The sequence below is a fragment of the Ornithorhynchus anatinus genome, chromosome 12 (genome assembly GCF_004115215.2).
Source record: "Ornithorhynchus anatinus isolate Pmale09 chromosome 12, mOrnAna1.pri.v4, whole genome shotgun sequence".
In the NCBI taxonomy this organism is placed as follows: Eukaryota; Metazoa; Chordata; class Mammalia; order Monotremata; family Ornithorhynchidae; genus Ornithorhynchus; species Ornithorhynchus anatinus.
In genome coordinates, this window is record NC_041739.1 from 48,544,763 (window position 1) to 48,560,359 (window position 15,597).

The following is a 15,597-nucleotide window of genomic DNA, read 5'->3' on the forward strand; positions in this document are numbered from 1 at the left end:
CAGGGCTCTGGGTAGATTTGCGAATCTTCCATGTAAAGACGATAGTTGAAGCCATGGGAGTGAAAGAGTTCTCCAAGGTGTTGGATGGAAAATAGAAGGGGACCTAGAACTGAGACTTGAGGGACCCCAACTGTCAGAGGGAGGGAGGCAGAGGAGGAGCCAGCAAAAGAGACTGAGAAGGAGCCGTCAGAGATGGAGAAGAGAGCCAGGAGAGGACTGGGTTGGTGAAACTAAGCTTAGGTAATGTTTCCAGGTAAAGGGCATAGTCCACAGTGGGGAAGGCAGCAGGGTGGTTGAAGAGGATTAGGGTGGAGTAATGGGCATTGGATTTGGCAAGAAGGAGGTCATTGGTGATGTTATGGGGGGCAGGTTCCGTGGAGTGGAGAGGGCAGAGCCAGGATGGAGGAAAAAAAGTAGAGGACGTGAGTGTAGACAGCTTGTTCGAGGGGCTGCTAGAGGAATGGGAGGAGGGAGATGAGGTAATAACTGGAGGAAGCCATGGGATCAAGGGAGGGTTTTTTTTTTAGGATGGGGAGACCCGGACACGGTTAGGACCTGGTCCAGAAATTTCTGGCCTATTCCTGGTACCAAATTACAAAGCACGGGGCTGGGAAGCCTCCCCTCACTGGGAGGAGACCAGTCCTACTGGTTACCACAATAATGCCTTTTTTTGGTGTAGCGTCTGCGTAGTCTTTCTCATTGCATTTGTTTGCTGTCCCGTTGCCATGGTTTCTGTGACCTTCAGAGCAGAGCCAAATTTTGGCATTTCCCGCTAATACCACACTTTGGTATTGCACGTTCGCTTTTGCTTTCCTTTATTAATGCCTTTTAAGAGGTTGTTTTCACTGTTGTCTAATGGTTTGCATTTAGTTTGGGCTTATTACCTTTAAATGTTATTAGGCATTCTGTCAGCTACTAACGCTATTTTTGCCATGTAGTAATAGAGATGTAAAGGTTGATATAGTTAACTTTTTGAATAGCTGTCGATCAGTGTTGGGAACTCCCTGCTCTCAGAACTCCGACGGGGCTATAAACGACGATGTGGCACAGTAGACGTCATCTCTGCACGAAGAAGAGATGAGGAGAGCAACTCCGTACTGTATCTAGCGATGTCAAAAGTGTTTGACCCCGTTCAGCTGGGCGACGAATTACTAAACGAGTCTGGGTCACCTGAGAAGCTTATCCAGGGAATAAGGATTAGGTTGTTTCCAAACCGAAGGCCTTGATTCATTCCATTCAACCTATTTTATGCAGCCATGATTAGAGATGTAATAAAGGTTCCGGAAGCTGGTGGTATTATCTCATTTTGGACCTCAGGGAAATCAATTAATCAAATTTATCTAGCACTTACTGTATCCGGAGACTGAACTAGACACTTGGAAGAGCACTTATCTATCTAACTAGCATTTAGAGTTGGTAGACACATTCTGTGCCCACAATGAGCTTACAGTCTAAAGAGAAAGAAGGACATTAATAATAAATAAATTGTGGACATGTACATAAGTGCCATGGGACTGAGGGAGGAGTGAAAAACGGGAGCAAATCCAAGTGCAAGGAACCGTGATGTGATGATGAACCGGAGTGTGAAATCTTCTAGTTTTTCGCTGAGGCTTTGGTTTCCTTTGAAAAAGAGAATAGCAGAGGTTTGTGATGTCTCCATCTCCAGATGAAATGTGGATCTCTTCACAGTTCCCTGTCTGGTTAGGCCTTAATGACCTCCTTCTCACCGCAACAAAAATTCTGAATCGCTAGACCTTTTGAAAGAGCCTGATAATCTGCTATCCGGAAATTTCCTCTCTTCTATAGACACGGAAAGGGAGGGAAATGGAGGTAGTCTGTCAGTTCTCACCCTCACCGGGGACACAGTTGAGTGATGGAGAGGAGTCATGGGAATCACAGAAGAATAAATTGTTCCTTCTATGGTGAAAGCCTTTTTAACTAATGTGTATTGCTTTAATGCCCCATATTAATTTCTAGATTTTCAATTCTGGGCACTTAAATGGAGGATAACATGCGAGTTGAGAGGGGAAAAATGCATTCCTCCGACAGAATTAGGGACGGTCAAGAGATTTGAAAATTGGAGGATGAAAAGTGATTCCAAGTTAATAGCATTGAGATGAAATGCACCCTGTTTGACCTTCCTCGTAATTCATTACAGGATCAGGACCTTTTTACGGATAATGTTTAGTAATGGACGTTAATAACTCCGGGCTTTGCAGTTTGTCTTCCTAGTGGTTGGTGGTTTGGGGTTTTTTGTTTTTTTTCATAACTGCGGTGGAAATTAAAGGAAAGGGACTTTGCTATAGGTTAGTTCACATTCTTGAGGATTTGGGCCTTTGATTTCCCCCTTTATGGGAAGGGATTCGCTTTCCTTTCTTCCCCAGAATGCAGCTTGTTAACCTCCTCTCAGAAACCTCTTGCGGACTTCCGTCCTCTTTGGGTTCATTCATTCGGTCGTTTTTCTTGAGCTCTTACTGTGTGCAAAGCAGTGTAGTAAGCGCTTGGGGATACAGAATTGTCTTGTTGCACCTGGGCAGGGAGAGAAGCAGAGAGTTAAATTTCTGTTTTGACTGCCATCAGTTTGCATTAGCGTCTCTGTTTGCTTTGAACCAGGGACTGGCAGAACAATGATGTTGGTTGATGTCTTGAGTTGATAGGCCTCTCACGAGCTTGGCCCCCAGTAGACCTTTCTGCCCATAGTGAAACTTGCAAAAGGCACTATGTCTCGCCACTCTTCTGGAGTGGCTGGTGAGTGAAGTGTCTACATTTAGTGTATTGACTTTTAATCCCAGATCTGCCACTTGCCTACTCTGTGAACATGGGCAACTCTCTTGAAACCTTTTTTCCGCCTCAGTTTCCTCATCTGTAAAGTGGGGGTGCAATACCAGAAGTTCCCCCTGCCCTTACAATGTTTACCTTAGGTAGGATAGGTGCTGTGCTTAGTACACTGCTCAAGCGCTTAGTACAGTGCTTTGCAAACGGTAAGTGCACAATAAATACAATTGAATGAATGACTGCTGCGCCTGATATGATTGTGTTGCATTTCCCCCAGCATTGAGCGTGATGCTTGGCATAAGGCAAGTGCTTAACAAAAACCATAATTATCATTATTATAATTATTATTTGGTGTTTCGGCAATGGGTTGGGAGAGGGGAGCTTTAGGTTTAGTTTCGGCGAAAACCGGTCATTTTTCGGCTGCTTTTCTGTCTTAATAATGTTAATAATGTTGGTATTTGTTAAGCGCTTACTATGTGCCGAGCACTGTTCTAAGCGCTGGGGTAGATGCAGGATAATCAGGTTGTCCCACGTGAGGCTCACAGTTAATCCCCATTTTCCAGATGAGGTAACTGAGGCACAGAGAAGTGAAGTGACTTCCCCACAGTCACACAGCTGACAAGTGGCAGAGCCGGGATTCGAACTCACGACCTCTGACTCCCAAGCCCGGGCTCTTTCCACTGAGCCACGCTGCTGCTCTAGCAGCGTCTTAGAATGTGAACCCTTTAATGTAGGGACTAACTTCAACATGTTTCGTGTATTCTCTCCAGTGCATTTTCCAGTACTATGTACGCAGTTGGCATATCATTTTATTGATAATGTGGATGATTTCTATGGAGACCTAAGGGGCTCTTCTCCCGGATGGTCAAGGCTATGAAGAAAGACAGAGTCTTCTTTTCACAGATAGGCACTGCCGGAGAAAGATACACGCCTTTGGACTCCCTTAAATAAGGCTCGTTTTATGTGGGTCAGTAGTAATAATAATTATGATATTTGTTAAGCGCTTAACTATGTGCCAGGAACTGTATTAAGCACTAGGTACTGTACTGGAGGAGGGTTGGCCATTTCCAGGAGACGGGAAAATGGAAACACTCCATGGAAACACTCTCTTCGGCTTAACCGTGGCGGAGGCGAACCTCCGATCACCGTCACAATTTTTCACCGTCACAATGAAAAATTGTGGATTGTGGATTGAGGCATCCACAGTCAATCAATCAGTGGTATTTATTGAGCACTTACTGTTGTGCAGGGCATCAAGTACTTGATAGAGTACAATATAACAGAGTTAGTAGATGTGTTCCCTGCCACTGTGAGCTTACAGTCTACAGGGGTGGCAGATACTAACACAAATAATAATAATGTTGGTATTTGTTAAGCGCTTACTATGTGCAGAGCACCGTTCTGAGCACTGGGGTAGATACAGGGTAATCAGGTTGTCCTATGTGAGGCTCACAGTTAATCCCCATTTTACAGATGAGGTAACTGAAGCACAGAGAAGTTGTGACTTTCCCACAGTCACACAGCTGACAAGTGGCAGAGCTGGGATTCGAACTCAACACCTCCGACTCCCAAGCCCGGGCTCTTTCCACTCAGCATATTCGTGAGTGCTGTGGGGCTGAGAATGGGGTGAATAAAAGGCATAAATCCAAGTGAAAAGGTGATGCAGAGGGGAGAGGGAGTCGCGGAGTTGAGGGCTTAGGACTGTCGGAGAAGATGTGTTTTCAGTAAGGTTTTGAAGATCTGTCATTATCTCGAGGACACTTCTCCCCTGGCTGCGGATTCCTTTTTTCTTTTTCTCCCCCCAGATGTCGTCTGCTTTGCTCCCTTTCTCGTAAGAATCCACCAGTCATTCATGTGCATGTGGGAAGACCCACCTAACACACGTGAATAGAGAAGTAGTGTGGTCCAGTGGAAAGCGTACAGGACTGGAAGTCTGGGGACATGAGTTCTAATGGTGACTCTCTCACGTCCCTGTTGTGTGACCTTGGACAAGTCACTTCACTTCTCCGTACCTCAGCTTCCTTAACTATAAAATGAGGGTTTAAATACCTGCTCTCCCTCCCCCATAGACTCTGAGCCCCAAGTGAAGCGGGACTGGGTGTGATCTGATTGTATTATATCTTCCCCGGTGTTTAGCGCAATGGGAGAGCTTAGCAAACAACACTATTATTATTATTATTATCACTCAGAGGTTCGCCACTGTTCTTTCACCTCACACAACTGGAAGTACGAAAGAGTGGGGGTGGGTGGGGGAACAAGTCGGGTTCAATGGGAATGCCATTTCTTTAATGGATTGAACATTTTTCTTCTCAGTGTTATAGCCAGATAGGCGCAGTAAGAAAGATTTATGGGATCGGGTGACATCTTCCGTAGCCGAGTCTATGAAATTTCTAGAGCCGCTTCATTTTATCTTCCCTGGTGTGGAGTTTCTCACGAATCTGGCCTGACTACTATAAAGAAGGTTAAATTCTGCTTTCAGTGAGGCAAAATGCATCATCTTTAATCGTGTTATGAGTACCCTTGGAAAAAATAATAGATTTAGCTGTAATTAGGACGACAGCACTTCATCTTTCCGAGCGAAGTTACACAACCTTATTACAGTCCCTTGAAGTTAGGTAATTAATTGCTTTACCTTTACTTTTTAAAATGACATTTGTAAAGTTGTATTTTGATTTTTTAGCGCTCCTGCAGCTGTTGTAAGACTTCCTGAAACCGAGCCTTTTTTTTTCCCTGAAAAACAAGTTCCTTAAAAGGCAGTTCAGAAAAAATGCCCATAATGTTTTCCAGCCCTATGATAACAGCATTTCGGGAGCCCTTAGGTGATCAATCACTAGAGAGTTGGCATGAAGAAAAGGAAAACTCACCGCTGCCATCTTGGAGGAGAGATCTTAATTAGTCTGTTGTCTGCTCAACACGTTCAAAACATGAGTACCGTGGCAAATTGACATTTTCTGAAAAACTTCACAGGGTACGGTTTCAACTGTATCATGCTCTTCCTTTGGATTCCCTGTCTCTTTCCCATAAAAAAACACATTGCTGGTTCTTCCAGGAAATGGTCTAATGAAACTGGCAATTAACCAGTAGACGACTCTTTTATTACTGTGAACATTTGATACTGTGGCTTAATGAGTGCGGTTCCAGGTATTTCATTTTGCACTAATATGAAAATATAGTACTTGGAATTCCAGGACATAATGTGAGACATAGAGAACCAACCCTCCAAAATTTATTGAGGTCATCGGGTTTAATCTACCCTCATTTTCCAATTGACTGTGTAATAGAAAATGGTTTTGTTAATTTTAGTTGGTAGTACTTTTAGTTCTGGCTTATTCACTCTGTGCATAACAAGTTGTATTTCTAGCAAGGAATAGGGACTAGATATTAGGCTGACAACCTGGAGACCACTTTCAAAATACATTCTTTAAAATGTAAAGATTTTTAGTGCTAATATGAACTGGATGTATTTTACGATCCTTTTTCTTATGGTATCCGTTAAACGCTTACTGTTGCAGAGCAAATGAATCAGGCCAGATGCAGTCCCTGTTCCATTTGGGGCCTCACAGTCTAAGCAGGCGGGAGAACAGGTTTTGAATCCCCGTGTTATAGATGAGGAAACTGAGGCACAGAGGCGATAAGTGACTCGGCCCAGGTCAAAAAGCAGAGGACTGGAAGAGCTGGGATTAGAACGCAGGTGGTCCGACTCCCAGGACTGGGCCCTCTCCATTAGGCCACGCTGTTGTGTGGCGTAGCTTCTCAGTCGGATCCTTAAAACCCAATTAGTTCTGTTGACTGAAGTGAATGCATCACAAATTGGGTATGTTAATATATGCCCTTGCACAATATGACAGCTGCTTAAATTATGTTTCCTCCATTTTCCATGTATAACGTCGGTACTAATGAAGATGTGAAAGTCAGTGAAAAATAAATTTCTTACTTTTGCATTCGATGAAACTGCTTTAGCAATTTTGTTAAAAGGGAAAATGATTATACTTTTCAATGAGTGATTGACTGCAAGTTGAGGACAAGTGATGGAAAAAATGTGATTCATAAGAGATTTGAATAACTTTTTTTTTTTTGACGAAACAACCGATGAGAAGAATGTGAGACGAAAATGCGAAGCCGAACGTATTTGTGTCATTTCTGCTAATGAAAGTAAAGGGATTGTGGTGAATAATATGTCAGTCAAATTGGATGGAAAGTTAATGACAGGAAGAATTTTAAAGTGTTCAACCTCTTTTAAGATGTTGGCCTACCTGCTTTTTTGTTGCAAAAAAAGAGGGTGAAGGCAAGTGTAATTCCTTTCCCAGGGTGTTGCGGGTCACGTGCGATAAATGATTGGTCATTAGCTTGTGTGTCTAATTCCATTTCATAATACGCTAAGAGGTAGAGAAGCAACGTGGCGTAGGGGATAGAGCACGGGCCTGGGAGTCAGAGGCCATGAGTTCGAATCCCAGCTCTGCCACTTGTCAGCTGTGTGACTGTGGGCAAGTCACTTCACTTCTCCATCCCTCACTTACCTCATCTGTAAAATGGGGATTAAGACTGTGAGCCCCACATGGGACAATCTGATTCCCCTGTGTCTACCCCAGCACTTAGAACAGTGCTCTACACATAGTAAGCGTTTAACAAATACCAACATTATTATTACTATTATTATTATTATTGTTAATAATCCTGGCTCCGCCATGTGTCTGCTGTGTGACCTTGGATAAGTCACTTTACTTCTCTGTGCCCCATCTGTAGAATGGGAATTGTGACCGTGAGCACCCCCGTGGGACAAGGGTCTGTGTGTGTCTGACCCTATTTTCATGTATCCACCCCAGCGCTTAGTACAGTGTCTGGCACATAGTAAGCACTTAAATATCATTATTATTCTTATTGTATCAGTTTAGGGTAGGCTTGCCAATGTGGACTTTGCCATATTTCTTAGTAATAATATTATTATTATAGAAGTGGTGTGGCCTAGAGGAAAGAGCACAGGGCTGCGTTCTAATCCCAACTCTGCCACGTATCTGCTTTGTGACCTTGGACAACTCACTTAACTTCTCTGGGCAACAGTTACCTTGACTGTAAAATGGGAATTAAGACGGGGAGCCCTCTGTGGGACTGGGACTGTGTCCCTCCTAAGTATCTTGAGTCTACCCCAGTGCCTGGTACATAGGAGGGTGCTTAACAAATACCATAAAAAAGTTCCCAATTTGAATCCCAGTGCGTATTGACTTCCCTTAAAGTACAGCCAGTCTCTAGTGATAAAATCCCAGTGATTTTGTGTTCTTAATGGTGGCACTGCTCATGATGGAACCATTCTCTTCGCAGAAGTGGCTATTTCTCTCTCCTTTCTCCCCACCTTCTTGATCCAGCCTTTAATAATAATAATGTGGGTATTTGTTAAGCGCTTACTATGTGCAGAGCGCTGGGGTAGATACAGGGGAATCAGGTTGTCCCACATGAGGCTCACAGTCTTAATCCCCATTTTACAGATGAGGTAACAGAGGCACAGAGAAGTGAAGTGACTTGCCCACAGTCACACAGCTGACAAGTGGCAGAGCCGGGAGTCGAACCCATACTAAGCACTTACTGCTAGATAGAAGCTGATCAGGTTGGACACGGTCCCTGTCTCACGTGAGATTCACAGCTTTAGTCCCCATTTTCCAGCTGAGGGAACCGAGGCACAGAGAGGTGAAGTGAGTTACCCGAGGTCACACGGCAGACTAGCGGCAGAGCTGGATTTTGAACCCAGGTCCTCTGGCTCTCAGGCCCTTGCTCTTTCCATTAGACCACACTGTTGATCTGGGCTGGGATGTGTTGTCCTGCACACAGTAAACACGGAGAAGCAGCGTGGCTTAGTGAAAGAGCTCGGGCTTGGGAGTTAGAGATGGTGGGTTCTAATCCCGGCTCTGCCACTTGTCAGCTGTGTGACTGTGGGCAAGTCACTTAACTTCTCTGTACCTCAGTTCCCTCATTGTAAAACGGGGATTAAGACTGTGAGTCCCACGTGGGACAACGTGATTGCCTCATATCTCCCCCAGAGCTTAGAATGGGGCTTGGCACCTAGTAAGTGCTTAACAAATACAATTATCATTATTATTATTATTATTATTATTATTATTAATAAGTACGATTGAATGAGTGAATGTGTTCTTTTGACAGAGACGAGACTGTACGCTCTCTGTGGGCAGAGAATGTGACTGTTTATTGTTATATTGTATTCTCTCAAGTGCTTAGTACAGCACTGTGCTCACAGTAAGCGCTCAGTAAATACGATACCTGGCTTGGCCTGATTGTCCCGATGACTGGCTTGGGTGGGAAACAGTTGTCAGGAGTTCAGTTTGCTGCCGGGGGATTAGATTTGACTCCACACCTCCATTTCTTCGCTCCAACGGGCAAGCAGGGGTGAACCCAATAAAAAGTGCTTCCCACTTTTCTGGTGACTCACCAGAAGATGACAGAATAATAAATATACCTGCAGCTCTGAAGGCTGCCTTGGTCCCAGGCAATTCTGGATTTGGAATGCCACTGGGGCAACTAGTTTTTTTCCTTTAGAAAATTGAAAATAACATCCAAAGGAAAGTGAGGTGTGCGGTTGAAGGAAACGGGTTCTCGTTTGAACCCTTTGAGCTTGACTTGGTGATTTCTCTGAATGTGGTATCCGTTTTTGGCTCAAATGAACCAAGTCCCAATCTCTAAAGGAAAAGCAGTGATGTCTTCACCACTGTACCTCGATCTCATCTATCTCACCCCCGACCCCTCGCCCACGTCCTATCTCCGACCTGGGACATCCTCCCACGTCGTATCTGATAGTCGATCGCGCTCCCCACCTTCAAAGCCATATTAAAAGCACATCTGCTCCAAGAGGTCTTTCCCGACTAAGCCCTCCTTTCCTTTTCTCTCACTTTCTTCTGTGTCACACTTAGATTGATACCCTTTATTCACCCCTCCCTCAGCCTCACAGCACTCATGTAAATATATGTAATTTATTTGATAAAATTAATAATAGTATTAAGCCCTTACTATGCGCCAAGCTCGGTTCTAAGCGTTGGGATAGATACAAGGTAATCAGGTTGTCCCACGTGAGGCTCGCAGTCTTAATCCCCATTTTACAGATGAGGTAAACTGAAGCACAGAGAAGGGAAGTGACTTGCCCAAAGTCACACAGCTGACAAGTGGCAGAGCTGGGATTAGAACCCACGACCTCTGACTCCCAAGCCCGGGCTCTTTCCACTAAGCCACGCTGCTTCATTTATAAATTAGACTGTAAGCTCATTGTAGGCAGGGAACATGCCTACCAACTCAGTTATATCGTACGCTCCCATGTGCTTAGTACAGTGCTCTGCAGAGAGTAAGTGCTCATTAAAAACCACTGAGTGATTGGGGAAGAGAGCAAAAGTTAGGGAGGTTAACTGGTCTCTTCCTATTCAATAGAATGGACGTCAATGTGGGCACTAATAATAAAAATAAAATGACGATAATAATACTATTTGTTAAGCACTTAGTGCCGAGCGCCAAGCTAAGCTCTTGGATAGATGCAAGATACTCAGGTTGTATTTTAATCTCCCAAGCGCTTAGTACAGTGCTTTGTACACAATAAGCGCTCAATATATGTGATTGAAAAGGTTGGCCACAGTCCCAATCTCACACGAGATTCACAGTCTAAGGGAGTGGGAGAAAAGATACTTCATCCCCATTTTGCAGATGCAGAAACCGAGCCCCAAAGTGGCGGAGCCGGGATTAGAATGCAGGTCTCCTCATTTCCAAATCCGCACACTCTCCACTAAATCGCTCTTGCGAGAAGGAAAACCAGCCTGTATAAAGACCACTTTATGAACCAGAAATGGTGGTTATTATGTAAAGACTTTTATTCTTGGGAACTCTCTACAAAGTCCTCCCAACTAGTGTTCTTCATTTATATTTGAACCTGTGTGTGGGTTTGGGAAGAAGTTGATCCTGTCTGGTGTAGGAAGCGATGATAATATCTATTATGAAACTGGGGGTTATTTCACTCCTCTCTTCCCAACCTCCTTTTTCTTTGTTGGCCAGGTCATTTTATTAAGAGTTAGAATTAATTCAGCCAAACTCCTGGTTTCTCAGGGAAAATGTCACTGGGTTTTTAAGTATCTATTACAGGCGGCCTGCATGAGTATGAGTTTGGATAATCCCTTGGAATGAGGCTGCCACTCAGAGGGAGAGCTCTTTGGGTTTTTTATTTTAATTGTTTCTTTAAATTGGGACTCTTCTTGGAAGCTCTTTTGAAACCGATAGTATCAGTCAGCCAAGCTTTTAACTGGTTTATGGTTTTCCTTGTGCAAGCCGGACATTTCCATGCTAAGGATAATAGGAAGACCACAAAATTCTCTTTTTCTAGATCAGCTTTGTCTAAGGTAATATTTTAAAATAACGTGTAACAGTAAAACACGATATCGTGCATTTTTTAAATCAGAATGTCAAATCTCCCAGCGGGCATCTTTATTCATTGAACTACATTTATAGAAATATGAGATGTAATGAAATCCTTAAAAACAAAAGTGGAAAAAAATCCCCCAATTTCACACAATTCGCACTGTTTCTTGTGACATGCAAGAGGTACTTTTGGCCGGGCAAGAAAATTTCCATCGGATCCCATAGCTTACACTTCTCCAAGTATGTTAATGAAATTACCCTGTTATACCAGGGACCAGATTAAAAGCAAACTTCAAAACCACATGTTAAGGGAGCCAGCGTGTTAAACTGGGGAGGCTTGCCCACCGTGTACTGGATTTTGCTTTGCCAAAAATTCTTCCAAGTTCCCCATCCCTCTTGATACGCAGCGTGGCTCAGTGGAAGGAGCCCGGGTTCTAATCCTGGCTCTGCCACTTGGCTGCTGGGTGATCTTGGGCAAGTCACTTAACTTCTCTGTGCCTCACTTACCTCATCTGTAAAAATGGGAATTAAAAAATGTGAGCCCCACATGGGCTGATCTCATTACCCTGTATCTACCCCAGCGCTTAGAACAGTGCTCAGCACATAGTGCCTAACAAATACCGTAATTATTATTATTAAGTTCTCAATACATTACTCTTCCCGACGTGGTATCCGTTCTTTCTGTGGACAGCTTAGACTTTTCCACGGCCTGGCTTCCAAAGAAAGTCACAGAGGGGTTTTGTAGGTTTCATAGCACTCACCCTATCCTGCCTTGATTACTGCATCTGCCGCCTTGCTGACCTCCCTTCCTCATGTCTCTCCCCCATCAGTCCAATTCAGAAGCAGCATGGCATCGCGGGCCTGGGCGCCATCAGGTCATGGGTTCTAATGCTGGCTCTGCCACTGGTCTCCTGTGTGACCTGGTGCAAATCTGTTTAATTCTCTGGGCCTCAGTTCCTTCATCTGTAAAATGGGGATCGAGACTGTGAGCCCCACGGGGTACAGGGACCGTGTCCAACCCGATTTGCTCGTATCCACCGCTGCGCTTAATACAGTGCCAGGCACATAGTAAGTCCTTAACAAATACCATCATCATCATCATCATCATCCATACTTTGCTGCGTGGATCATTTTTCTACAAAAGTGTTCCATCTATGTCTCCCCACTTCTCAAGATCCTCCAGTGGTTGCCCATCCTCCTCCGCATCAAACAGGAATTCCTGACCAGCTTTAAAGCACTCAATCAGCTCGCCCCATCCTACCTCACCTCACTTATTCTTCACTCTCTTTTTTTGCAACAAAAAAGTACGTAGGCCAACATCTTAAAAGAGGTTGAACACTTCTAAATTCTTCCTGTCAACAGCCCAACCCGCTCATTCTTCTCCTCTAGCTCCAACTTCCTCACTATGCCCTGATCTCATCTACCTTGCCTCCAACTCCCTTCCTAAATCCTCTCCCTAGCTTGGAACTCTCTCCCCTTCTCTATCCGCTAGACCATCACTCTCCCCACCGTCAAAGGTTACATCTCCTCTGAGAGACGTTCCCCTATTAAACCTTCTATTTCCCCAGCTAACTCTCCCTTCTGAAACATCTGTGTACTTGAAATTGTGACCTTTGGATATGTGCTATTCTCCCCATCCTCAACTTCACAGCACATACATATTTTTAAATTATATTTTGTAAATTATATTAATGTCTATCTCCCCCTCTAGACTGTAAACTCGTTGTGGGCAGGGAACGTGTCTGCTAACTCTGTTGTACTGTACTCCCCAGATTAGACTGTAAGCCCGTCAAAGGGCAGGGACTGTCTCTGTTACCTATTTGTACATTCCAAGCGCTTAGTACAGTGCTCTGCACATAGTTGGTGCTCAATAAATACTATTGAATGAATGCATACTCTCTCAAGCTTGTAGGACAGTAAATGCTCAGTAAATGCCATTGATTGATTGACTGATTGAAATTTAACAGTCTGCTTGACTGTTTCTTGAAATTTTGAAAGTTTCTTGAAAACTTGAAATTTTCTCATAATGACTCTTGAGTGAGCTGATGGTTGCAGAAGACTAGATGGTTTCTGTTATTTCGCTTTACGTACCTGACTTCATCCATCAATGGCCACCTCAAATTCTCACTTGTCAGGGCGGCCTGTCGTTTCGTGTAATGATTCTTGCTGTTAGACTTGCTTTTCTTATCGAAGGGCATTTGTCCCTATCAAAGGTAGAAGTCTGTGAACCTAGTGGATCACTGAAATGGAATAGTAGTTCTAAGAATGGGTTTTGTCTTTGGAACTCCTCTCTTTCTTTTTAAATGATAGTGCTGTAATAATATTTATGAAGTGCTTATTGTCAGCCAAACATTGTACTAAGCACTGGGAGAGAATATGTAGGTGGGATTAGATGTGTTCCCTCTCCCTCCAAAAGGGTTTACGATCTGTAGGTATAAATTTGAAATGGAAAGATGGCGGAATGGACAGTGAGGTCTGATGTCTATATGTGAGAAGCAGCTTGGCCTAGTAGATAGATAGAGCTTGGCCTGGAATCACAAGAATCTGGATTCTAATCGTGGCTCTGCCACTTGTCTGTGGTGGGACTTTGGGCAAGTCCCTTAATTCTCTTCAGTTACCTCAATTACCTCACCTGTAAAATGGGGATTAAGACTGTGAGCCCCATGTGGGACATGGACTGCGTCCAACCCGTATCTACCCCAGCGCTTAGTACAGTGACTGGCACATAGTGAGCACTTAACAAATACCACACACACAAACACACAATGTGGTTGTGGTTGAAAAGGGGTGTGCATCATTCAATAGTATATATTGAGTGCTGACTCTGTGTAGAACACTGTACTCAAACTGGAGAGAAGACAGTTTTGTTAGTAATAATAATAATTATGGTATTTGTTAAGCGCTTACTATGTGCAGAGCACTGTTCTTAGCGCTGGGGGAGATACAGGGTAATCAGATTGTCCCACGTGGGGCTCACAGTCTTCACCCCCCTTTTACAGATGAGGTAACTGAGGCCCAGAGAAGTTAAGGGACTTGCCCAAGGTCACACAGCAGACAAGTGGCGGAGTCAGGATTAGAACCCACGACCCCTGACTCCCAATAGTAGACATGATATATGCCCGTAAGGTGCTTACAATATAGTTGGGGAGACAGACTGTAAAATACAGTATCGATAGGAAAAAATAAACACATAAGGTATACATAATACCTTATACATGATGTATACATAATAATAATAATAATACATAAGGTAAACACATAAGTGCTACAGGGAGTTTTTAGTACTGTTCAGTTAATTCATTTTGTCAAGACTCATAATAAATATTTTGTCTCCCCTCTTTGTAATAATAATAATAACTATGATATTTGTTAAGCACTCAGTATATGCCAAGAACTATATTAAACACTGGAGTAGAGTTAATCAAGTGAGAGTCAATCCCTGTCCCTCTCCTGTATAGGTAGGTTTCAGATCACTGTACCTCCTGGGTATCTAGTACAGTGTACCACACCAAGGAGGCATTCAATAAATTCTCCTTATGCTGCTGGTACTACTTAAGATCTCACAATGACTAGAATTCCATTCCTCGCTGAGCAGTCCCTCTGTGCCCATAAAGATTTTTTTGCATGTTGATGCTCTTTTTCAAAATCCTCTCTTGGTCTCCTGATTTTGCCGAAGCCTCTGCTCAAGTAGAACAGCCCTGCCCTGACTGTAGGTTACCACTGATATTGTAATATTAATAATAGTAGTATTTGTTAAGCACTTACTATGTGCCAAGCACTGTTCTAAGTGCTGGGGTAGATACAAGGTTATGAGGTTGTCCCATGTGGGGCTCACGGTCTCCGTCCCCATTTCACAGGTGAGGCAAATGAGGCACAGAGAAGTTAAGTGGCGTACCCAAGGTCACACAGCAGACAGGTGGTGGAGCTGGGATTAGAACCCACGTCCTCTGACTCCCAAGCCCGGGCTCTTTCCACTAATCCATGCTGCTTCCCTGGGGGAGTATTGTTCTCTCCGAAGTGCTTCTGTACATAATTGTAATTTATTTATATTAATAATGATGGTATTTGTTAAACGCTTACTATGTGCAGAGCACTGTTCTAAGCGCTGGGGTAGATACAGGGTAATCAGATTGTCCCACGTGGGGCTCACATTTTTTAAATCCCCATTTTTACAGATGAGGTCACTGAGGCCCAGAGAAGTGAAGTGACTTGCCCAAGGTCACACAGCAGACGAGTGGCGGAGCTGGGATCAGAACCCGACCTCTGACTCCCAAGCCCGTGCTCTTTCCACTGAGCCATGCTGCTTCTTAAGCAGATATTACTGTCTCCCCCTCTAGACTGTAAGCTTGCTGTGGCCAGGGAAGGTGTCGTATTGTTATGTTGTACTCTTCCAAACGCTTAGTTCAGTGCTCTGCACACAGTAAG

At 43.9% G+C, this 15,597-nt stretch overlaps 1 protein-coding gene across 3 annotated transcripts in view; it reads left to right on the forward strand.

Moving 5' to 3' along the window:
- The window catches only part of PPP3CA (protein phosphatase 3 catalytic subunit alpha), a 393,218-nt gene that overhangs the window by 111,211 nt on the left and 266,410 nt on the right, over nucleotides 1-15,597 (forward strand). The window lies entirely within an intron of this gene.